At 37.3% G+C, this 26228-nt stretch overlaps 1 protein-coding gene across 4 annotated transcripts in view; it reads right to left on the bottom strand.

Annotated features, from left to right (window-relative positions):
* The window catches only part of PLD5 (phospholipase D family member 5), a 177280-nt gene that overhangs the window by 111259 nt on the left and 39793 nt on the right, over positions 1-26228 (bottom strand). For 2 of the 4 annotated variants that reach the window (XM_017806841.1, XM_017806842.1), the window contains exon 1: positions 24376-24418. The exons of the other annotated variants lie outside the window; for them this stretch is intronic. The gene's annotated coding sequence lies outside the window, so the exon portion shown is untranslated. Of the gene's footprint in view, positions 1-24375; positions 24419-26228 lie in introns of those variants that run through there. 4 annotated transcript variants of the gene reach the window in all.

Here is a 26228-nt window from a genome sequence, read left to right on the forward strand (position 1 = left end):
AAAAACAGATACTTCACATATATATAAAAATGACTGTTAACAGCCTAATAATGATTTAACAGCTAACATAAATCTGTTTCTAAATGATAAGGAAAAATTAGTAGTATGCAGTGTGAAGTAGAAGTGTGAAGGCAGACCAGACTACATACAGATGAATGCACCACAATTATACCACAATTACATTACATTACAATACTCTAATTACAAGTGGCTCTGCCTGTTATGCTTAAAAGTAACCATAATTTATTTTGGTATGTTAGTAATTGTAGAAAAAAATTCTAGTGACATAGTTAAGTAATCTAAAACTTGCTGACAGCACAGCTTCAACTATAAAAATCACATTTCTTTCAAGAAAGTGTTTTATATAATAGTGCTGCTAATAGGGCTTTAAGAGAAAGTAAATGAAACTTTAAAGTAATGAAGAATTTTTTTACACAGTGTTTGCATATGTCATTTTTGGCACATTAACTGATCATATGTACAGTCAGCTCAAGCTTCTTACACACAGCTTTTGTTGTTATAAGACTCTTTCAAAATGAGACAAGACCAAAAAAAAAAAGACTAAAAATAATAATTGTGGCATTGGCATATAAACACCATCAGAAAGGCTGCTAGACACAAATTTGAGCTTATGTGTAGTTCTGTAGCATGTCAAACTCATCACTCTACCTGAAGCATGTCTCTTCTTTTCCAAATTAATAAGGCAAAATACATTACCTTTAAATTTTTTTCAATGAGTTTTAAGCATTTCATCCTGTAATTGGAACAGGCTAACAGCGCTTCTACCATCAATTACAGCAACATCACATTAAGCTTCAATAAAGCAATAATTCTACAAAGGCAAGTGGTGCTATTGAACCTAGAGGTACTAACTAATTTTGTTAGATGAATCACAAATTGCCACTTTCATAAAGTGTAAAAAGCAAATTAAGAATACTTCAAATTAATTAAAAAAAAAGTTTGCTTTCACTCATTCTGATGAGATACACTTAAAGAAAAAGTTTTATTAACTCTATTACAAACTGACACAAGTTCAGGAAATGAAACTATCTCATATGGGAAGCATTTATTTTTAGCTCATTCTGAATTTCAAACTGCATTGTGAGTATATGTTGAAATAATAGATTTGCCATTCGGCTAAGCAAGTTAATTCCATTGTCACAGAGAGCACAACCAATGTGACATTCACAATAGGAATTATATTCTACTGTAAAGAGAGATAAAGGAAAATACAGGCTTATGATCTGCAGCTAATCAGAGATATAAAGGTAAACTAGTTAATTATAGTGATTAAGTGTATCTGATCTATGCTTTCTTTCTTATGACAGACTTGAGAGGTAATTTAAGTACTTGTGGGTTTTATCCTACAGAATTCTGTATTTGAACTAAATTACAGTATTCATAACTTTTATATTTTAAGTAATCCTACTTGATTGACAGACAATTCCTTTACTGGCTGAAAAATATGTAATATTATGACTAATGATGGGACTGCTGTATTGACTTCAGCTTCGAGGAAGTGATTTCCACTGTCATTTTTGGAAATAGAAACAAAGATATTTGGTCTAGATCATTCATTCCTTGCCCAATGCTTTGAAGAAATTCTCTACATCAAGATACCTGGATTTCTGCAGAAATCTTCCTCCTTTGCTCCAAATGACAGTTTTCACAGTGAACAGAAGACTGAAGATTGGGATCAAGACAAGAGCATCATCTCCTACTCTGCATGCAAAGCTTCAACATGAAGCCAGGCTGGAAATACCTACTTTCACATGCATCATGCAAAAGCAGCTGACTCTCCTTGGAGGGGGCCCCAGGGGCTCTGTCTTTTCTCTGACCAAGAGAGACATTCCAGTTCTTCTGTGTTTTGTTTTGTGTGTGAGGTTTTTCTTTTTTCCTAAATGAAAGCACTTCCTAACAAATGAGGAATGATTCAGGTAAGAAAAAACCAATTTCTCAAAGTTTTCAATGACTGGAATGTCTGGTGGTAGATCTTGATAATAACTGTTAATAAGTCTTATTGATTCAAAAATCTTTGGTCAGAAAGACTGTCCCTGAATCACAGCAAAGGACCAAAGATTTGAATGTTTACAATGAGAATAAATTTATAAGCACACACAAATATATAACAAGCAAACAGACAAAAAAATAAAGCACCAAGAGAAGTATAAACAAGAAACAAACAGCAACAGGCCCTTAAGACCTCCATTTCCTATTGCCCTCCACCGTAATCTCTTTCTGTATGAGACCTGTTACAGTGTTCTCAGTATTCCTCATTGTTGTAGAAGTATTTTTCTTTACTCCTAGTAGAGTTGACACACACCATTTATGTGGAGGAGATAAAGAGAGGAGAAACAAGTAAACTGGGCAAAGTAAACTGTTCCTGGATGTCCTCTTTTTACACTATTCCAACTATAGTAATCCTTTTCTCCTTCCCTGCTTCACCAAACAGCAAAAAATAATTCATAACTATTGCGGTCTCACTCCAGCTAACAAGTCCCCACTCTATCCTGCCACGTTACATGTTTCTCTCTTCATATGGTGCAAAGTTGCACAAGGACACCAGGTTTCAAAACCAGCAGAAGGTAACAGATATCTTAAGAGACAACCAATTAGCACCAGCGGGATCTTGTTTTGAAGGAGTAAAGAGATTATTTTTCTAGAGAGTGCTGCAATCAGGTTCCTACACCAGCAGAGTGAAAACTACTCTACTCTAATTAACTTTTCACGTCTCACTGGAATTACCAGATAGCTCTTCTACCAGTAGCAATGGTCCCTGCTGTTAGCCCTTCCTATGCTGCCTTATCTCCATATTAAAAAGGTCAGACTCCTTCTGGTATGTCGAGATATGAAAGTGTTCTGATTTACAGTCTTTTGTCAGGTTTTGTTTCTCTGCCTTGTTTTTCTCATTTACCTTTGTGGAAAAGGCTTTGTCCTACTCTTTTCTCAGTCTAATACATTATTGTAGTATTCTACTGAACTGGGCTCATTGCCTCTTGGTCTATTGTCTAGTCAAAATATTTATTTTAGTTTTCTTACTGTGTTTATAGGAAAAGTAAAATAGTTGTTAAAAATAATTTCCACAACATGATATATAAGGACAATCTATCAACATTGTAAGAGACTGAACAGATATAAAAAATGTTAGCTTGGCTTCCTATATTTTCTGTTTTGTCCTTAAATGGTTTTCACATCCAAGTAATTGAAAAACCAGATAAAACAGAGCCCAGCTATGTATAGGTGCCAGAGAATCTGTTGTTTGCCTCAACCCATCATCAAATATCATGACACCTGACTTGAAAATGTCTTGAAGACCTCCCCCTTTATACTACAGAATGTTTAATTCAACCAATGAATTTAGAAGTTGTTGAGAAGGAAAAAGATGCACATGAACATAGACAGACTTGACACAAAAGTCTCAGTTCAATAGGAAAACAATCCTAAAGATTAAATATGATATCCAACAAATATGACTGGTTAAAAATAAATTAAATAAAATATTCATACAGAGACACGGTTGTTTCCATGAAAACCAACAAGAGTTCTGGCCTACCTATCTGTCTAGTTTTATTATTGTTTTAAATTAGGCAATCACTACTCAATTTTTTAAATCATTGCCAATTTGGAATTTCAATCATCCTGTAAAATAAAACATGGAATGAAGGTACAGTGACACTCTGGCTTCTTACTCTCAGTTCTGTAGCAGAGAATCCTAAAAAAGTAAAAAAAAATGAGAGAGATGAAGACAAACATTGAAGAAGAACATAGTCACACAACAATTTGACATGATGGAAGCACACATCCCTCATGGATGTTTCAATGTTCCTGAAAGGAAAGGAGCTGTATCGCACCTCGCCAATAGAGATGATGTAACAGAGAAAGTTCCAGGAAAGAATAACTGCATGCTAAAGAGTGCCACTAAACATTATCACTTTTCACCCTACTGTGAAGTCCAATATTTTTCTGGTGCTGGAGGGTTTTTTTCCTCCCTATCTTTTTTTGTCAACAAAGTACTTTGGGAATACTTTCTTAGGAGGAAAAGAAACCAAATTATTCAGAATAAAAACCTCTGATGGCAGGCTCTCAGCTGAGGAAAATTGTTATGGGCACAAGTTTGTGCTCACACTACCTTACAAGTCCTTTCTAAACTGCAGAAAAAAAGTGCAGCTTAAGTTTTCAGTAAAATAGCAAGGCCCTAACACAGCACAGCATCTAGAGAAAAGTAGAGAGATTTATCTGAGCAATTTCAGACTCAGGAATTTCAGACTCAGGGTGATAGTCTCAATCTCAGTCTAGAAGTAGCAACACTATAAAAAAAGCAGCTTTTTTGTTAAGTTCTATAAGATTTACACAGATATCTGCATTTATTTTGCCACACTGTCAGAAATGTTATTAGAATAATTTCCAAGGGGTCTCAAAATATGGAATTTTCTTCATTTCTCAGAAAGCAGCTAAATTCTAACTAATTTGCTAGCATTTTGGAAATAATTTGAGATATGCAGATCTTACACTGCCATAGTAATTTGCTTTTTAAGTTTTCTCCTGAAAGCAGTAGCTGTGAATCACATGCACATTGCACTTTGCAAATAAGCTTAGTCCTAATAATTTTTGCATGTGTTGCTTAAGGCTTAAATATATTTCACATGAATAAAAACCAATACAGTGTTTGTTGTGTATTCTGATAAATTGGTCTATGAAATTCAAGTAAAACTAGGTACAAGCTTTCTGAATGTATAATATTTTAACAAGTATCATTTTAAGCAATGCACGTGGATATTCTACTACTCACAAATAACAAACTCATATAATATAGGTTGGTAACATTTGCAGATTACTCTGTGTCACCATGTGTCCCCATACATACTTCTTGAGACAACAGTAGTTCTCACAATTCTCCGTATATAGATTCCCTCTGTATAGAAAATGTAAGTCTAATGTCAACAGGCTTGCTTTTTTTACTTTCATTGCTATTTATAAAGAAAATTAATAAAAAGTCCAGTGGCATATATACCCTAGGTATGTACTTCTTCCTCAGCACATTCAAAACAAACTATTGTTATATTTTCTGAGATACTATACAACATCCAAACAAGACAAAACAGACTTACTGCAGAAGCTATATGAAAGGCTGTGCATGTGTTCATACTATCAGCTGATCGATGCTCCATGTTCACAGCTATGTAGATATTCTTTTTTAATTACAGGTATTTATTCTCATATTAATCTACTGAGAGATTTCCACAAAAATAGTCATAGAAAGCATTACTACACAAACTAAAGTTTCATTTTATTGACTGACATGCACTGAATGAACTACTGGTAGCCAAGCAAATTAACAAATGTCTTTGCTGATACTTGTAAGAAATATGTACATATACACATATATGTCCTGCAGAGCTTATTTCTGGGCAAATGCCATTGTCTATCAAAAGAATAGAATAGTAGTTCCTAAACTTTCTGGGTCACTGAAACCCTGCTAGAGCTCAAGATTTTTAACAGAAATCCAAAACTATTTATCAACAAATTGTGATTACGATGAAAGTCAAGTAAACAGTAATATTTAACACAGTTCAGGAGGTCAGCACACCATTATACCACTAAGATGACACAGACTTTGCAGAAAGCTTATCACACTTGTTACTATCCAGTAAGGAGTTACTGGAAAGAGGATTTCTCTGAAACACTATCCTTATCCACTAAATAGCCACCATGCTTGCTAGCACACTCTCAGTGCAGATTTTAGTCATAGCATGAACATTTCTCACGTTCCCCATTTTTATACTGATGGAATACTTCCCAGCTGCTCCTTCTTATTCTGGTACCCACCTTTCTTTTATATTGAATTTGCTATGGGCTTTGAAAAAGCCACCATGTATAATAACAATTTTGCCACTATCTTTAAAAGGAACAAGGCTTAACTTAATCTTAAAAAAGAATATTGTTGGGTTTGTATTGCAAAAGGAAAAAATCCACTTTTAATAAAAATGCGCTAAATTTCTTTCAAATCATAAAACTGTAGCCTTTCTTTTTCTGAGTGTATGAAAATGCAGACTATAATCACCTAAAAGTCTCTCCTTCAAAACAACCTTTTCAGAGACAATATGCACTTCATTGTTTAAAACCTTTGCCTTTTCTTCCATTCATTCTGTATGTCTATGAAAACTCCAGCCCCCTATGGAACTAAAGGCATAATTAGATATGTGTCCAAGCCAAAACTCATCCATGTCACTGAGCTCAAATTCAGATTCTGCCAAGGAGATAAAACTGTGGCTATAATCTACCAGATTAATTTGGTCAAGTTCATAATGTAGAGCCAGGCAGCCCACTCATAGCTCAAGCACTTCTGTTTAACATGGTTCTCTGCTAGACAAACCTCTTGATCTCATTTTGAGATTGCACTAAATGTATAAAGAAATAGTATTAGATATGGCATAAAGTCATTGGCTTGATTTATACTTTGAATACAAAAGTCTTGATCAAAATTTAATAGATGCTTCAAAGCATCTGGCACCTCATTAAATATTTACATATTACCCTATTACATACTACCTTATGACATATTACCAAGAATAGATGGCAGTTTGATTTTCCTTGTTGCTAAGACTTTTGTACCTTTCCTTGTCCCTTTATTCTGTGCATTCTTTAGAGACCTTTCCACAACATGCCACAGTTCTGGATTTTGTCCCTCTTACAAATTTTGCTCCTCTAGGGGACACACCAAATGGAAAGACATATCCCTGAGACTGCTAGGGCTGCAAGGGTCGATTTCTTTCTAAATATTAGCTTTGTACTCAGCTGCTGAGCTCTTTACCGAGAAAAAAATGAACAAACTGAACAATAAAACCTTACAGTAACTTCTTTCTCTGTCTGTAGCTGTGTCCTGCTATCATATACACACCAGTATAATAATCTTACAAAGTTCACTTACATTATTCAAAATTTACACTAACATAAACATTAACAGAACTTGGACCTTGTTCTTCTTAGTTCCTTCACAGCTGACAACTTCTACAAAGGTTTTTAGTAAAGATGAAAATGTTTAAATACATGTCATTCTGATATATCTGTTTCTTGCATGGCTTTCAGCTTAGTTCTTACATTAGAAAAACAATGGGTATACTGGAAACTAAGCTTGCTATCTCAACTACATACTAATAATAAACTGAGATGCTTTTCAAAAAGTTATTACAAAGCTTAGCAGTTTTACTTGAGAAGCATATAAACTATTTTATTAAACATGAGGGGAAAAAAAATCACTTTCTATCAAAGCCACAACAGTTCAAACTAAAGAAAATTACCTAGCAATTTATAAATTCAATAAATATGCTCATGCTTATCCAGAGATCCCTCCAAGGACATTGCATCTATCTGCTATATCTGCAGAAATTACTAATTCCCTTTTTGATGTTTTGTAGCTGTGCAAATTGCTTTGTAGATGGCAACCCTGGCAATTTGTCTCTTTACTGTGTAAGAATGGGCTCAGAGACTGTGAATGATTATGTGACAAAAAGAAAGCATCTGAAGTTTTTTGGTTTGATGTAAGAATTTTCCAATGCTCTGTTCTCTGCAAGACAAGTACAACTCTTCTTGCAGAAAGCTGAAAGAAGGTACCCGGCAAAAAACTTCTTGTCTGAAATGAAGATCCACACATTTGAGAGAGAGAAGAAACTATCTGAAAGTTAAAGGAAAAAAAAAAACTGTTTGAAAAAATTTTCAGTAATCTTCTACTTGCTTTACCTTAGTTAAGCACAGGGCAGAACACAGCATGTGGTCTAACAGTTGTTTAATATGTGGTAATTAATGGTTTGGACTGCACCCCGTTTAAAAAGCAAGCCCTGTCTCCTCTCCAGCCTCTGTGCTGGGCTGCCATAAAGCTAGCAGAGTTGCTTCAAGAAGGGTACCTACTGCATAGACAAACTAGGCCACTTCGCTGTGGTAAGACAGAGGAAGGGAATAGCCCTGTCAAGAGCTGGAGTGTCTACAGGGCAACACCAAAAAGCCATCAAAATTAATTAATTCTCACTAGGATGATGGCATTCCAAAGAGAGCTTAGGATAATGAGGTTGCAGAAGTTAAGGCCGCCCTTCTGAATGCCAATTTTATTGTACAAGGTGATTAAAACTGAGATGGCAGATAGTGGGCTGTCTTATAACAGCCAGTGCTGCCAAGAAAAAAAAAATTAAAAATTTTTTTTGTTATTGTTTATTTCTCCAAGGTACACACACAACCAGAAAAATCAAGAATGTGGTTCTCTTATCTAATACTAGAGGTTCCAAACTGTACTTTTCTGCCTCTCTGATAGAACAGTGCTCTATGGATTACCATGAGGCAGGTTTACAGGATGAAAGAGGAAAGAAAAGGAAGCCAAAAGTTGTAGCTCACTAACTACAGTGATAAGAATTTAAAGAACTACTTTTACAAGAGTGAAAAGATGAATATTATAAAAATATTACTGGGATTTTTTGCTGAATTGCACTGAAAATGGTATATTGACTTGCAGGCAAATCTAGCAAAAGACCTAAAGCCTTATGTTTGCATCCCTAAGGGCTTCAGCACTATCAGTAACTATTGTAATTGTGTTCACCCTCCGTGGCCTCAATGTTGAAGCACAGAGCATAATGAAGAAAAAAATCCTGTCATGGTGCATCTGATACTCAAAGTCCCTTCCATAATGAAGCTATGCTCAAATTCCTTTTATCTATTTTTCCCCCTTTATCATCTAAGTGTGTAGTATACCCAAGGAATAAAACCCTATCTTTTCATATAAAAATCACAGTATATTTTGCTATTTCTTCTGCAATATTATTATCTTTTTACTACCACTCACTGATTCTCCCTCAATTCTAGCAAGTTCCCTGTCTCATCCCTGAAAAGATATCTTAGCACAGAAGAATAAAGATGCACTGAGACTTTAAAGCATGCCTCAACACCTTCAGTCAAAAACCCTGGGAGGCTTCAATATGCTCTACAAAAATCTTTTGACTGCTGTCAGAAGCATCAGTAAAGAACATCAAGTCCCCTGAGAATATGAGGGGGTGCCAAAACAGGAGGACTAGCATCTACCATTTTAGATTGTCTTTATTTTCAGTAAACACCTGGAAACTTTGAAAAGTTTCAACATGTCCCAGTCCACAACCACAGTAAATACCCTAAGGCTCTTATAATGACTTATTCAACCTATGCAAAAACCTATGCAACTGTGACACCTAGTTCCAAAATACCAATCCAATATTGAAACACTACGCGCTACATATAACATAGTGCACATAAATGCACATCACATTTCTGACTTTGTCTCAAAATTATTTTTGTACTATCATCATCTATGAGCAAGATGATAGTTTTAGTATGTAACCTTAAGAAAAAAATCAGCTTAGCCTCTGGAGATCAAAGAGGCAAGCTGAATTACTAGAAAGGGAAGAGAACACCAAACAAAATTTCTTCACATTGTGAATTTTTATATATTTGTGGACTCACAATCTGAAAGTTACATTAAGTCCCAGTTCACTCATTTCAAAAATCACAGAACAACTGGAAGAGGTATAGAAAAGGTAAAAAGGACAACCAAAGTCTAGAATGCTTCTATATAAAGAAAGATTAAATAAACTGGTAGTCTTCAGCTTGGAAAAAGACACAGCTAACGGAGGAATGTGACAGAACTATAAATTCAAAGGCAGTATGGAAAAAATTACTATGAAACAGTTATTCACTGTCTCTTCCACTAAACACATTAGAGGGCATTACTTTAATCATGTTGGCAAGTTCAAAATGAACAAAAAGAAAAGGGTACTCTTCCACTCAATGCACTGTTAAGCTGTAGAACCCCATACATGAGAGACCATAGATGCTAATACCTTACATAGATTTAAAAGTTGATATCTTTGTGTTTTCCTCATGAATGGAGAAAAGCTCTGGGAGCTAGTAAAGACAAAAGATGTGAACCTCAGAAACTAGAGATTACAGTAATTCGGTCTATATTCTCCCCACTTTGCCAGGCTCCCATCAGAGACAGGACACGGGGCTGGTGGGCTGTTCAGTCTGAACGATACAGCTACTCTCATGGCCCTTGATATGCCTTTCCTAGAGAACAGCTCTGAGTAAACATTCCAAGACTGTATTTCAGGGCACTACTGTTGTAAGACACGCTGCCTGCTCAGTACTAGTAACCTAGTCACCTATAGGACAAAATACAAATACTGAATGTCCACTACTCGTATTTTCTTTTGTGTTCAACAGCTTCAAGCAACAGGCCCTGTAGGCATTCACAGGCCTTATAGGTCCCAGCCAGACCCCATGGCTGCCCCTGCCAGCCGACGGTTGTCAGTCCCTGCCCCAGCGGTGCCCCAGCAGGGCTGAGCTTCAGCTCCCTACAGTCCTGCCTTGCCATGGGCCCTGCTGAGCCGGGGCCACCTGCAGCCCAGTGTCTACACCAGGGCTGCCCCCAGCTGCCCTCCTCCCTGAATGGGGTGGTGGGACATGCCCTGCCCACCAGGCCCTTCCCTGACAGCTCTGATGGGGAGCCCCCACTCCTACCGGACCCTGCTTCCAAGAAGACCCCCGGAGGCACATGGCACCCTTCCCAATGGTGTCCACTGCACAAAGCAACCTACATCTCCCACAGCAAAGCAAATACATTCCTGGAGAAGGAGAAGAATTTTACTGCAGTCATTGATCCCTCAAAATCTGCACCAAAGGACAATCTCACCGATCACAGTTTTTAGGGAAGAGCCTTGCAGGCACAAAGAGGAGGCTACTGTGTTGTATGCAGGCTGTCACAGATGACAGTGGGGTCTCTGCTGCTCCCTCTTAGGGACCCAGAGTTCTCACTGCTGAGTGATGGCACATCCTAATGTTTTAAGCAAAGAATGACCATATAATCTGATTCTGTAGGTATTTAACTTAAACACATCAATGAAGTCACACCATTTCTATCCCCTTAAGATTGCAATAAGTGGCAAAAAAATGTTTAGTTGAACTCTCAAGCATTTACTGTAATTTCAGCGTTTGCATTAGGCATTAGTGTGCTAGGCTTCTGAGTGTGAAGTCTCACTGTCAGGGAGTCTTTCATTGGAATATTTATTCTGAAAAAGTTTTTCAAAGTTACTTTCTTGTTGCCCATCACTGTATAGTGAACATTAACTTCTGCTTGTGAGCTTTAACCAGTCACCATTACAAAGGAGATGTATTACTTGAAAAAAATTAAACCTTTAGGCTGATCAGTAAATTTTATTCCTGACATGAGAAGAGAAGGAAGACTGAGACACTACTTTACATAAAACTGTCAAAACTTAGGGCCATTTGTACTTGAATTTATGACGTGTGTTGTTTGGGTTCATTAAAGTTAATGATCTCAATAAAAACAACAGCAATTGCTACATATAAACAGCACCAACGTAATTCAGAAACCTGGCTCAAATGTTAAAAAATAAAGTGAGTATTAACACTGTCAGATGTAACATGAACAACATCCGACTCCATCTATCAAAGAAATAATGCTATCAATCTAAACCCAGCTACTAACGTATCAGTCCCAGCCTTCGGAGGCACACACTTTTTCTTTATTATCGTACAAGACCCTGGAGCTCCCCAGTTCCACACACTGCCACGTGTTCTGTGCCAAACTCAGCTTCCAGAGAGCAAGTACACTAGATTCATAAAAGCAGCAGATTGATTTTCTCCTTGCTTTTTATCTAAAGAATTCAGGTTATCGAGAGAAAGTAGTGCTTGCCTAGCATAGGAACAGCTCTTATATCTATGTATTTATGTGATTTCATGTGTAAAGCTTTAATATAAATACAAGAGGCAATGCAAATGAGTCTCAAGAACTGCATATACAAAGGTACTGTGTACTTTGGCTATATGGACTTCTCTTCTTTCCCAAATAATAATGGAAGACAAATTAATTTTGGCAGTACTTCCCAGCCACCTGCGAAGTCTCTATTATTTTTATTTTGCCTATAACACATTTTATGAAATCAGTTTTTCCTGATTTTGAAGACTACAATTATAATAAAAGGCAGAGATATTCATCACCACTGGAAAAAAAAAAGTAAAAAGGATAGCTTTCAAGCTCCCTTAGTTGGTGTAATTACAAAAGACTTGTAAATGACTCAGTAAAGAGGACGAAACATACACTCAATGTCAGTCAGGGAAGCAAGATCCATTGAATTTAATGGAACTGGCCCAAAATTCACTATGTTGATATCATTAAAGTGAATGAAAAATATTTGCTAGTCTCACTGGAAACTTGACAGGGCTGTAATTGATCCAGGTTTTTACTAAATAGAATTAGCAACTAATAAACCACCTAGAGAAGATAACCGTCATCACCAACTTATGGTTACATAAAATGTGTTTGTTTGTGGTCGACCAACACAGAGGAGAAATAAATAAAGGCAATCAATTGCTGCTGGGCAATTTCTGGCTATTTCTTAAGCTAATCTCAACAAAGTAAAGAAGATTCTAGACTCTTCTGCAATTTGTCAGCACTCCCATGCTCTAAATCTAGTCTCTTTCTTCCTTATTCAGGTTTGAGGGGTGTTTGCAGTGGGTAGACCACCCAGCAGTAAAAATATACGGAGTTTACCTGGCCATGATTCTAGGATCACAGAACTAACTATGTAAAAAATTAAGCTATTCAAATAGGAAAAAAACCCCATCAAATTTAAAATTAAAAATCAACTGCACCAAAAAAATAAGGGTTATTAGATTTCAAAAATGAAAATTTTTTGTGTTATGAAGCAGGATCCCAATTCTAATTTATAAATACATTCTAACATCTCCAGCACAGAACCATATTCTTCATACTTAAAATTGCAAATCCACTATGTAATTCTTTTCTGGATCACTGGTTTCTAGAACTTAAGAACACTTCATAGGCATCAAGAGAGCAAAGCACAGTGCTCTCTGACTTCTAAAAACTGAGTCTTCAGGTAAGAATCATATATTCTAATTCAGACAATGAGTAAGATTTTCCATTTTCTACTATGCACTCTCCCTGCTTCTCTTCATTTAAAGAAGAGCAACATGTACGAGACCAATGCTGATAGCACAGAGTTACATTAATGCACCATGAATTTCTTAGAGCAACATTAAAAGCAGTAATGAATCTTGAATTTAGATGCTGAAAAGGTTCATTAGTTTAGAGCACCAGTAATGTAAGCATCTTTGTATTACACAGTCTCAGGAAGGAAAACCAGTAGAATTTACAGCTCTTTCTCAGTTTGAAAGTACAATCTGACAGAAAAAGCTAAGAGAAATGATTCTGTCAGTCAAAACAGTATTCAAAGAAGATGAGTACCCTGAGCCACTTTCTTGACCAGAGCAAATTCCTGTGTTTTGTTTTGTGCTCTTGTAGTCTTAACATACTGTTGTTTTCATTTATGCTTAGCGATACTCTTGCCTTTACGAGACAAATCAGAGATTTCTTGCCAAACTGAAGCCTGCAAAACTCTCCTCACAGTAGCCAATGTCTCCCACCCCAAAAATCAAAATGTCATGGTTAGTTTTCACACAAGCAACTCCCAGAACTAGTTCATGACAAGTGATGACAATGGCTAGAGGAAAAGGATGGGGTTGCACGGCCTGAGGCACAGCAGCAATATGAAGCCTGGATTGGATCATTTCAGCTGCCTTAGAAGCACAGCTCGAATAGAGGTGTTCTTGACAACTTCCTGGATAACCTCTTGTGCAACTAGAGAAGCAGTACAGAACAACAGTGCTTATTAAGCATTGTAGCTATTTAAGCCAGATGCTTTAATTTGGATGATGTGAATGGTCCTTCTATATTTCCATTTCCAGTTATAAAAGAGCAAAGACTTCTGAAACTACAAGATGTCATGAATATGTTCTATTCTTACTGCCCCATTATTTTTGTTGAAACATTTGTGAATTTACATTAATCACTAAAGAACAGCAGTATGATTCTGTCAGTGATCTTCCATGATTTTTAGGCTACTAACTAACTGAACCAGGAGGCCCGTGAACCGCTTGGAAAGCAAATACACAATCCTTTGTTGAAAAGATTGACTGTTTCATGATTTTTCTAGGAGTGCTATCTGATTTGCAGCCATCACAATTCATGTAATACATCTCTCAGCAAAAGTCATCACCAAGACAAACTGAAATAATGAACTGTGCATACTCTGATCAGCATTTGTAAAGTGAAACACAACAGGCTGCAATTTTAATATTTTAGAGTAAATTCCCATATTTCCCACTTCCACCTTTGATTTGCAAATATCACCCCAGGACTTTCTGCTGAAGGCTCAGCAGAACTCAGAACTCTTTGAAAATCCTTTTGCCTCAGCACTGAACAAGGAAGACTGCTTAGTTCACAAGATCGCCTGTCACCAGTGCTAACTCCAACATAGCAGGATCTTATCTCACCAACAGTTTACAGACTGCATATAGGTTTTCCAAAGCTTGAGTTCATCCATTTTTTAGCTGCCCATTTTCTACGCTGGAAGGAAAATACAGGTAATTTTCCCTGACAATACTTACACGTTTTGGTGGCAAAGACCTGATTGTACAAGGACCCTACCTCCTCCTCCAACTCCTCCCTTCTCCACTCCCCCAAGAGAAGTTGTAGCACATTGACAAAAACATCATGAGGAAGTTTGGACTGCCACTGTCTAGGGATCCCATAATCCGTGGGCAGGCAGACTATTTCATTTGCCAGAGCTGTCAAGCCAGCCCTTTCTACAAACACGAACTTAAGACAAAAGAAAAGAAAAATTATAACAAAATGTTTTAAAAGCTACATGCAGAGTGCTGAAGCAAAGGCATAGTAATTAAGTTGTTTCCTGGGTAACCAAGGGCAAAATGATCAAATCTGCCTGCTTAAAATTAGATTCTTAAATCTACATCTAGACACCTAAGAGCTGTGTAACTTCCAGGTATTCTGAGTTGCAGCTGTTTTGACTAACTGCACCTCTAGCAAAGTATGCAAGAGTCAGTCCACAGTTTGGGGAATGTAAGTCAGAAAGATTCTTCCTCTTTTCCAGTTGTGACTTCAGTATAAAGTACAGAAAGGTCTTGCTTTGTCAGTGTGTCACCACCCACAGTTAGACTCAAGCCAAAGTGACCTTTCAAAAATCTGAACAAGGCAAAGCTCTAGACTTAAGCAGTAAGACTAGAGATGTCTGCCTACCTAAACACAGGTATGAATCCAGTAGTAGTAAGTAGAGTACCTAACATGAAAGGACAGCTTAAAAACCAAGTGCCTGATTCATGGCACAAATCTGACAACAATGCTTGGAAAATTGCCTTTCCCATTCCCCTCATTAAGTATCTGCTTTTCTTGAAAGGAGCAACAGGGAAACAACACAGGTGAAGTGGTTAATGCCCTGCATAAATCCACTGAAGTATTCCTCTCTCCATGACGGACTTCCTGTCTTGAAAGCGTCGTGTGGTTGCGCTACATGCATTGCCAGTCCTTTTGCCTAGTATCTGTCAATCCTTTTGCCTTCTATCTGTCAATATTAGCAAGCATGAGATCTCTGCAATGAACTGTGCAGCAATGATTTAAAGAATTGCTTAGAAATTTTATTTACATGAAAAATGAAATGCACACCCTGGCAGATGGGAAATCATGAAAGAGGTTTTGGACTATCTAAATCATTTTTATTTCAGGAATAGATAAGCTCTTGTGCAGTTTTCTATACCAAGGAATAAGACATCTGGAGACCTCATTGTCATAGCTTAAAACTTATTTTTATACTAGTTTTTCGCATGTTTCTGTGTGTGGGAGGCTGTATGTATGGGAAAGAAAATGGTATTATCTGGCTAATGAGTGATTTCACATTACAAACAAAATCAATTACACATGGTTTTCTTTGGTTTGTACAACAATACCAGCCAGATTCTGGTGTAAATTAATGAAACAATTGGACTCCCACTATGTATACATTTGTCCAGGTGGTTTACAATGTTGTAATAGAAGTAGCATGTGCATGTAGTTCACTAACTAGGATTCAGAAAACAACTTGCTGGGTAAAAAAAGGAAGAGGTTCTCTCTGCCGTTCACTCCTTTGATTTATTTATGAGAGGCAGAAAATACTCGCTCTAAAAATGAAAAAAAAAAAAAAAGTGACAGGTGGTAAAGAAGCATCTGAATTATGTTTCAACTCTTTAAGGATCTGAGTCATGGGAATTCTCATCTTTCAAAATAATTTGAAATCTTCAGAATGTTATTCTCTGTGGTGTTTCCTAGAAGGTTTTATTCACTAATTTAAGCAAGAACAAACAACACTGAATTTTAATTAACTGTCAGGTACATCAGTTTCTATTCCAAACCTCCTCCAGGAAACGACTATTTTAGAATTTAACATAGAAGGGTGTTTATAACACAATAAATAATATGCTTCTCACTGCAGTCTAGTGAGTGGCAGGCCCTAAAGGTAGTAAAAATCTTAAACTAAGCACAGTCTTCTATGTGCTGCATCCATTTCCCTAGAGTACACTGTCCATTCAGAAATTGTGCTTTTGTAATATATATTCTAAAAAAATACATATGCATTTACACAACATAATCTGAGATCAGAGACTCAGCAGAAAACATAAATGTCACTACTGAAAATACAAGACATTCTGCAAGTTTGCCATATTCAGCTGCGGGTCTCACTTTGACCATTAAAACCAAGAGCACTGACATTTTTAAGGTGAACAGTTATAGGGGTTTAGGTTTTGAACCTTTTATGACTGACAGAAAATCAGCTTCATGGTTTCGGCCAGAATTTCACTTTGAAATCAATGCTGACTCAACGCGCCATCTTTTTCCCCCCAGTTGCTAAGATGCAGTCTAGGTCAAAAGTCTTGTTCTGTATTTTTTGCAACACTTAATACCAAAACATAAAACAGAACTGGCAAGGACACTCAACTTCAGTTACTATGAGGCTCAGTATGGTCTAGGCAGTTGCAATATCCTATCATAATTCTTATTCAGTAGCAAAGTTTACAATCAAGCAAACTAAAAAGAGGCTGTCTTTTTAAAACACAGAGCAATTGGGTGCCTCCCATTTTTCAGTTAAAATGACATGGATTGAATGGCATTTTGTTTTTTAAATAATAGTAGACTTTTTTGATAACTTCAATGAACCTTCCCCAAAGTTAAACTGCTGTGTCAATTACTTTTCACCATATACTTTCCACAGCACTTCTTCAGCCAGAGCTGGAAGCAAAGTGTTACACAGCAAACTCTTAGTGAAGCAAAAGACTCAGCAGCTGTGGGCTCAGGCAGGGTCAGGACAGTGAGCACCAGCCTTGGCCCTGGATATCCCATCACAGCTCCTGGCTGAGGGTCAATGCACAGAGCATCCTCAGGAGACCGGAGCTCCTCCTGCTGAAGGTTTCTCTGGGCAATACGAAGAGCATAGCCCAGAACATGAATTTTTGACCAAGAGTTTCCAGGTGCATCTAAGCTGTGCATTCTTGCAAACAAATGGTACAACGCACACTACCTATAGCTTTGTTTGGAGACAGCTAAAACAAGATCTACTGAAGCGTTTTTCTTTCTGCAGAAAATGAAGGAGTAGTGGGAAGGAGGACGGGGAACTGGAACACCTTTTTTTGTCTGTTTAGGATGTGATTAATCCCAGAAAAGTCACACCACACCATATCCAGCACTAAGCACTTGCAAGATTTAGCCCTAAGCAACTGACTCTGTTTTCTGATATCTGAGTCACTGCTGAGTTACTTTCTAAGAAGGAGAGTTTTTAATAGCAGGTGAATTATTATCATCACCTCTTTTGGACACCTTTAAATAAACATGGGTATGATCCACAACAGTGGCAACTATAAGCACAATTAAAATTGCAGTAAATAGACAAGAAAACCTATGACTTTGGAAAGTTTCCCAAAGTTCCCATACTTCTGCAAAAGCAAATAATTTTTAAGCTATGAAACAAACATTTACAACACTGGTCCGTATTAATTGTGTATTAAAATTCCAGTGTTACATGCCCAAGAAAAATTTTCATCTTATATTCTTCACTGAAGACAAAGATTATTAGAAAAAATGCTGTGTTACAAATAGGAAACAAACTACTTAGAGAAACTTTTACACCACTGGTAAAATATTAACATGTACTATAATTCCATAGAATTAATTTTTTTCCCTATAATTATCTATTGCTATAAAGTGCTTTCTCAAGCAACATCTTGCAGGTATCTTTTACATACATGCATTTAATTATATTGTTAATGAAAAATCCTCCTACTCTCTCATCACTGACTAGAAGAATATATTATATGTGCTTCTCCACCACCACCGACCCAGATCAGAGTGAATATTTCATTGGACCATTAAAATGATCCACAGCAAACGCACTACTTCCATGAGCTTGCACTAGAAAATCTATAAGGCTGCTACAACTGGTAAGACTATTAAGGTCATTCTATATCAACATGAATTAGAAGTATTTTAACCTTTATTCACCCTTCGGACTCTTCCACAAATATTTTTTCATTTCCTTTTACTAAAAAGTGACCCTAATCAACAGTAAAGTCAAGTCCATTAGTAAATTTATGAAAGAGGTGTAGCATTTTGGGGACTTGTGATATGCTAACAACCCAAAAACTGTTACAGAAATTAAAGTCATAAAATTTTAAAGTACCATAAAATAAAATTCTTTCTATAACAGTTTATAAATTGCACGTTCTATCTTATTATGTGCAGCATCAAAACTAATTTATTCAGTTAGATTGCTTGCATTAGCCATGACTTCAAGGAGTTCTGAAATTGATACAATAGAAAGATTCATGTTTATGCTGGTATAGTCTTAAATATGTTCATTTTTTTCCAAGTATGTAACTCTACATAGATGTGTCCTACTAGGCTGCAGAACTGCTCCCTGTATGCAGTAAAATACCTAAATACACATTTAGTAAAAGTTATAAATATTAAACTTGTGGAGGTGTCTGGGTTTCTTTTTTTCTTCAAAAGGAAAGAATGAGCAAAGCATTTGTGCAATGACACACACTACAAATGCTGTTATTGCCAACATCAATGTGACAGAATGAACTGCTAACACTTTAGAGCAAGTATTCTCAATCCATTCAAAACTACATCCATAATAACAGTTTCCTAGTATTTTTTGGTTTGTTCTAATAAACCCAAAATTATGACTGCCTCCTTTCTAGGAACCTAAAAATACAGCAATTCCAAACCCATCAAACCCACCAGGATCACTAAGACAAAAAATTCTTTTGGGACTCAGTCTTTCAAGCTCTTCTGCAACTTCCTAGAAGCTCAAACTAAGCAGTTGGCTTTGGATGATGAACACATGAATGACCTTGAAACTGAAGGCACACACGAGGCACAGTTGGAGACGAGAGATCTCCCCATCACTTCCTGACTACAGACCACACCAGCACTGAGGGGCAGAGGAAATACCATTCATGAGCACACCAAGTGCACAAAGAAGAAGCAGCCAGCTACAAGCATCATTTCAGGATGACTCCTGCAGCAAACAAACGCTAGCAGAGACCTTAATATATTCTGCCTATAGCGTGCCTAGTGTGTTGTATTCACCCCTCACATAGAACTCACTTTCTCATGCTTTGCATGTACAAGGAAACTAATTTTCTGTCTACCTGTGCTGTAGTAGAAGAATTAATAGATGTAAGGGCTGATTTTGTGATCGATCCTCTGTAATAGTGGAATGAGGAACGGGACAAAAAAAGGTTTGTTTTTAACGTGCCTAACATTTTTGACAATCCTACAAAGGGAAAAATAAGAAAATTAACAGTAGTGCATAAACAAGCTTAGAAGAGTCAGAAAACACTCTAAAAAAGTTTAATTGACTTACGAGATATTTTTTTCATTTAGTTATCAAGCACTCTCTGAAATTAATCCCTTCTATTTCTCCAATTAAAAGAAAAAAATATATGAGAAACATTTCTTTATCTGACTTAAATTTTGCAGGCTAGTTTGAGTCAATGGAAGATCGTTCTTAACTGTATGAGTCAGAGTATGCAGTAGCTCTTTAGTTACTCCAGACCAAATGGCTCAGAAACTTTGTCCCAAATCAAGTATATACTTTTCCAAAACTTTATCTCCAGAATTAGTGCTGGTAAAATCTATACCACATTACATAGGATTTTCCTTTCTGGAAAGGAAGGACTATAACAAAAATATTAAAAGTACTGACAGGAAAAAAATTAAAATCTGAGGTGTAATCCTATAGCATACTCTTTCTGGCCATTTTTTCCAAATGACTATCCAGTCTCAGTAATCACTTGCCCAAATAAATACCCATTACATAGCCAAAACAGAGTTCTCCCTGTTAGTGGATATGTGTATGTCTAATCATAGGAGGGAACATGTCAGCAGCCTCTAGCCTGGTAGTCTGACACACATGCACCACCTTCTATCCTGTGACAGGGAGAATTGCCACAAAAAAAAAAAAAAAATCGTGTCATGAAAGCCACATCCCATCACATAAGGGGAGAAAAGGCTGCAACATATGGTCTAAGAAAGTCTCTGAGCTATCCAAAAGGTTAGCACTATGGAGTTAAAGTCATGACTACTAAGAAAATCATCCTACTATGGTAATAGAGGCAGAAGTGTTGTGGGTTTCAACACTGGATTTATCTATCCTCTTTGACTGAATAAGGATTGTCATCATGGCCAGGCTTCGTGAACGAAGATTTGGGAAAGGTCTCTACCCACGTTTGCTACAAGCGCGCTGGTGGCTAAAAAGATCAGTACGAGACAGGCATGTCTAATTGCAAAAGGTACAGCAGAAAGACTCCTTAGGTGGTATATTCTGCAATACACGGTTCTTTCTGCGTTGTCTTTTCTCCTCAAGGGCGATCCTGCGTGCGTTCTCAAAGGCATCAGCAGTGTTATAGATGGTGTGCCTCCAGACCTCCCGATTGGAGGCCAGAGTAGACCAGTTATGTTGATCAGTATGGCCAAGGCTGAGATGTTGTTTCCTTGTATCTTTTCTTTGGGGCTCCTCTCTTGCGGCAGCCGGTGGCAAGTTCACCATAAAGAAAGATCTTAGGGAGGCGGTGGTCCTCCATCCTTCAGACGTGCCCTGCCCAGCGCAGCTGTGTTCTCAGCAACATGGCCTCAATACTTGTGATTGCTGCTTGTTCTAGAACAGATGTATTGGTCACATAATCTGACAAGTGGATGTTTAGGATTGTACGGAGACAGCATTGACGGAAGCATTCTAGGAGTCGCAGGTGGTGGCGGTAGATGACCCATGATTCAGATTCATATAAGAGAGTAGACAGCACTATGGCTCTGTAAACACTGATCTTTGTACTTTTCTTCAAGTGTTTATTTCGCCAAACTCTTTTATGAAGCTTTCCGAAGGCACTATATGCCTTTGCTAACCAGTTGTCTATCTCTCCGTCAATCTTACCATCCAAGGAGATGAGGCTACCTAGGTAATTAAACTGTTGGACTGATTTGAGCTCTGATTGGCCAATGGTGATATGGGGATGATGGAAGACTTCTTGAGGTGCAAGTTGATAGAGAACTTCTGTCTTCTTTAAGCTGACTTCCAGCCCAAAGAGCTCGGCAGCGTCTGCAAAGCAGGATGTTAAACGCTGCAGGGCTGCTTCTGTGTGGGCAACAAGGGCGGTGTCATCAGCATAACGCAGCTCCCGGACAAGATGGTTTAAGGTCTTGGGGTGGGCCTTCAGTTGCCTTAGGTTGAATAGGCTTCCATCAGTACGGTATCGAATGTAGATACCATCCTGATCATCGAGGTCTGCTGTGGCCCTTTGGAGCATCATGCTGAAAAAGATTGTGAATAGAGTTGGTGCAAGAACGCAGCCTTGTTTCACACCATTCTTTATTAGAAAGGGCTCAGAAAGTGTATTGCCATATCTGACTTGGCCGTGCTGATCCTCATGGAGTGAGATGATCATTTTGAGGAACTTGGGCGGACAACATAAGCGTTCCAAAATCTGCCATAGACCCTTCCTGCTCACAGTATCAAAAGCCTTGGTGAGGTCAACAAAGGTTACATAGAGATCTTATGAAGGCCAGAAAACAGCATACAGGCCTACATACCAAGCTCAAAGTCCTCTACTCAGCGCTGATGGTCAAACGCTTCTGACAGATAAAACCTCCATTCTGAATCGATGGTCTGAACACATTCAGACCCTTTTCAGTACCAACCGTGTAGTCCAAGACACAGCCATTCAGTCCATCACACAGCAACCAGTGAAGTATGAATTGGATACTGCCCCTACTTTAGGAGAAACCCTTAAGCCCATTCAGCAGGTGAAAATCGGCAAGGTAGCTGGGGTTGATGGAATTCCACCTTAAGTCTGGAAACATGGGGGCCTTGCACTCCATGCTAAATTTCACGAGTTTGTGGTGAGCTGTTGGGAACTCGGCGAACTACCATCAGACCTTCGAGATGCAGTCATCATCACCCTTTATAAGAAGAAAGAAATTAAATTAGACTGTTCAAATTACCGTGGTATTACTCTGCTCTCCATTGCTGGCAAAATCCTGGCAAGAATACTCTTGAACAGATTAATACCTGCTATTGCAGAAGGAATCCTACCTGAAAGCCAATGTGGTTTCAGAGCCAACAGGAGTACCACAGATATGGTATTTGTTCTCAGATAAGGATCTACACCAGAGGTTACCAACCTTCTGCTGTGAGTTCCAAAAATCTTCATCGATTCAAAACCTCTAGTCATATACCTGAGATTTGTATTGGCGAGCTGAGGAGAGTGGAGCCTCTGGCACAGTTCCAAGCGAGTAGACAGCTCTTGCCTCTGAGCTGAAGATATAACAGGGCTGACTATGGGCTGTGCATCCTCAGGTGACAAAGCAACATTGCAAAACATTTAAATAAAATACTAATAACAACAAATTTACTAGACTGAAAACTCAGGTGAAAGGTCTGGGGAATTTCTTTAGGTAGCGTAGCTTCCCATCACCACTCTATGCAGCGAAGCCAGACAGGAAATCCACCCAAACTGTGCATCATATCTCCCACTACCACGTATTATGCATCCTCAGCTCTGATCAGAGCACACTCCTTATACAAGCACTGGAAACATATCCTTCAGGGCACAGCTCCATAACTTGCTCTTCTTACATCTGCACACTATCAAGTGGGTATAAAGTTGTCAGTACCCTTTTGTCTTCTCTAAACTTCTTTTATACGAAAGGTCCACAGTAAGTCTCAACTTTAATTGTTTTCAGTATTCTCAGTATGGTCATGAAGTACAAGAATGGTTATGTGTGGCAAAGCATCACATTGAGAGTCCCAAGATATCTGGGCAACAGAATTTTGTCCTGATATTTCAAAACACCGCAAATGTTGTGATACGAACATTAACCAGATGCAGAAAAATATGTATTATCCAGCCACCTTCTCACTTCAGCTGTATTGCTCAGGAGGCTGCTCCCATCAACTATTTCACCTAGAGACCAGACTGATCTTTTCTCCTCCCTTCATTTTCAGCAACTTTCATTTCTGATGGCGTAACAGGATAAAAACCAAAAGGACAGACTAATGCAAAAAGCATTCCTTTTTCATAGTTTCTTCATACATCACATGGCTGAAGGAATAAAACCCTGTCTTGAACACAGATGCAGCAAGAATACTAAAACATTATGTAAACTACAGCAAATAATTTATAACTTCCTGAAAGCAACTAATTTTAAGTTACACTGTCAGTGTAATGGCACAGTTTAAAAGATAGATTTCAGTGAGCAAATCCCGATCTACATAGAAGGTTGATAGTAGAATCAAAAGGAAAATTGCCTTAAAAAATAATCCTCTGTCACCAAAGAAAACTACTCCAGTTTAGGAATTCTTGCATAAACCTTGCCTGCTGTCATATTTTGCTCACTGGAAGTATTCAGGCTTCATAAACATGGGTGCTGGGATTTCAAAACACAACCCTATTACATTACAAATAAACACTAAAATATAGGTGAAGATATTTCAGCATTACCTTTTAATTAAAGGTAAAAGTGGTTACTTCCATCCATCACAAAAAAATATTTATTGAGCATGCATTTTCTATTTCACTCTAGAACGGTGCACACACTTACTGGTGTGGTAAACAGCCTGACACACAGTTACAACACATCACCTGAACCAAACTGTGCCAGAAGTTAGTTGGGGCATATAAGCCAGCATAAACATGCACGCAAAAGCTATACTGCAACACATTTCTTCTGATTACTATCAGCAAGACTACTTCTCAATGAACAAACTCTTATTTTTTGCCATAAAATTGGCAGAATAACAAAGCAGAAAACTAGTAAAACAGTCAAACCTGAAAATATTATTAAGTCTTGAATCAACTTTATAGCAGATGCAAATCTATACTTCCTTTCCGTAAGCATGTTTTGTATTACATATGAACTCCATATTTGTAGTATACCTCTTGAAATACAGGATTTATTTATACAGGCAGATTATCAGACTTCCATTCAGTCACTGAAATTAAAAAAAAAAAGTATTTAGCCTAAATTCATTTAGATGAATCATGCATCCAGTTGTTGAATAAGCTTTTTTAAATTTTGCACCAGGAAGACATTTAAAATTAACTTTTCCATACCCAGCATAACTCTTGCACTAATCCTAGACAATACTTTATTGGAATTTTTCACTGCAATAGTCATGTCTACATGACTTTTCTGTTTTTCAGGTAAAGCCAATACATTATTCATAATTTTACTTTTGTTCCTTAGACTTACAAGACAAAACACTTTGATTAACTAAACCTGGATATCTCTTGCATTGACAGCTTGTAACTCGGCCTTCTTTAAGACCATTTACTACTTACATTGTGAAAGAAATCATATAATTTAAAAATTTTAAGTAAGAGATTGTTCCCCTTGGACTAGTCATGTCATTTATTACACAGATGATTACTAAAAAGGGTACATCTTCAGGGGATGTGTGGGGTGTATGTGTCTTTTATTCTTTTTTTTATTTCCCTTTCAATAACACATGCAAGATCCTTGCCCAGGCAACTCAAATTGAAAGAAACAGACCCCTTGTGAATTCCCTGCATTAGTTACCAAATTAATCCATGTCAAGCAGGACACAATGCAAGTTTACTTTGGTTTATCAACTGCAAGTATGTGTCAGTACACGAATGTTATGTTTCTAGAAGGAAGTGTTTTCATTAATTTGCTGGTACTGAAGCAAATATCTGTATTTGACATACAGGAAGTACAGATCTGAAAATATATATAACATCATTTGTTATTAGTTATGTTCTGTGATTACAACAGGGAAAAGCAATCAGATCTCCTATCTCCAATATCTTCCCGTAACAAAATTTAGATACTATGAATACAGTCTTCTCTGACAAGAAGCAACAATATATTGGAGTCTCTTCAATACAATAGTTGTGTTTAACGGATACTCAACACTGGGCATTTTTGTCAAGAAATTAGTAATAATAATAATAACAACAACTGCCACGCTTAGATTCATGCTAAACATCTTTGAGGGAACCTTACAGCCTGGTTGCCACTCAAGTATTGATTTTTGCAATCTATTCTGCATGTTGAGAAGAAAAACATAAATCTTTAACACATCGAAGTGGATTTGCAGTCATAACGTGAAATATACAGGCTATGATAACATGATTGACTATCTACCGGACTTCAGTATTTTATTTCTTGCCATTCAGTGAAAACACGTAGAAAAGATCAGAAAGTATTCGGTCACAGTTTTACTTCTTGCATTTTAATTTTTGTACTGCTAAACAACAACAACTATACAACAAAGATAAAAAAAACCAAATCAGACATTGTTTCACATCTGCTGTACACTTTTCAAACTGCCATAGTTGCTCTGTTAAAAATCTCCTCTTCTATTTGAATCACAAAGGGAACAATTTCCTACACATCAAGCTGGGTTGTCAAGTAAGTGTATTTCAGTGATCTTCAGACTTATTTAGTAATTTGTTTTTCTTTCACCCTGATGTACTGTAATTTCATAATCAATAAATTCCTGGACTTAGTAGGCACTTAAAATGAATGGTTGCATTTCCATAAAGGAGATTAGGTTTGATTCATATTTCAATTAAAAAAAAAAAAAGAAAAAAAAAAAAAAAAAAAAAAAAAAAAAAAAACTCAAAAAAAAAACCAAACAAAAAAACCCCAAAACCTTCCACCACCAGCCCCCCCCAAAAAAGCCCACCACAACAACCAACAAACCCAACAAAACAGTCTTGAAAATAAATCTTTGGAGTAAACACACCCAAAATTCATATCCCAC

Source organism: Lepidothrix coronata, unplaced genomic scaffold (genome assembly GCF_001604755.1).
Source record: "Lepidothrix coronata isolate B3197 unplaced genomic scaffold, Lepidothrix_coronata-1.0 Scaffold16, whole genome shotgun sequence".
In the NCBI taxonomy this organism is placed as follows: Eukaryota; Metazoa; Chordata; class Aves; order Passeriformes; family Pipridae; genus Lepidothrix; species Lepidothrix coronata.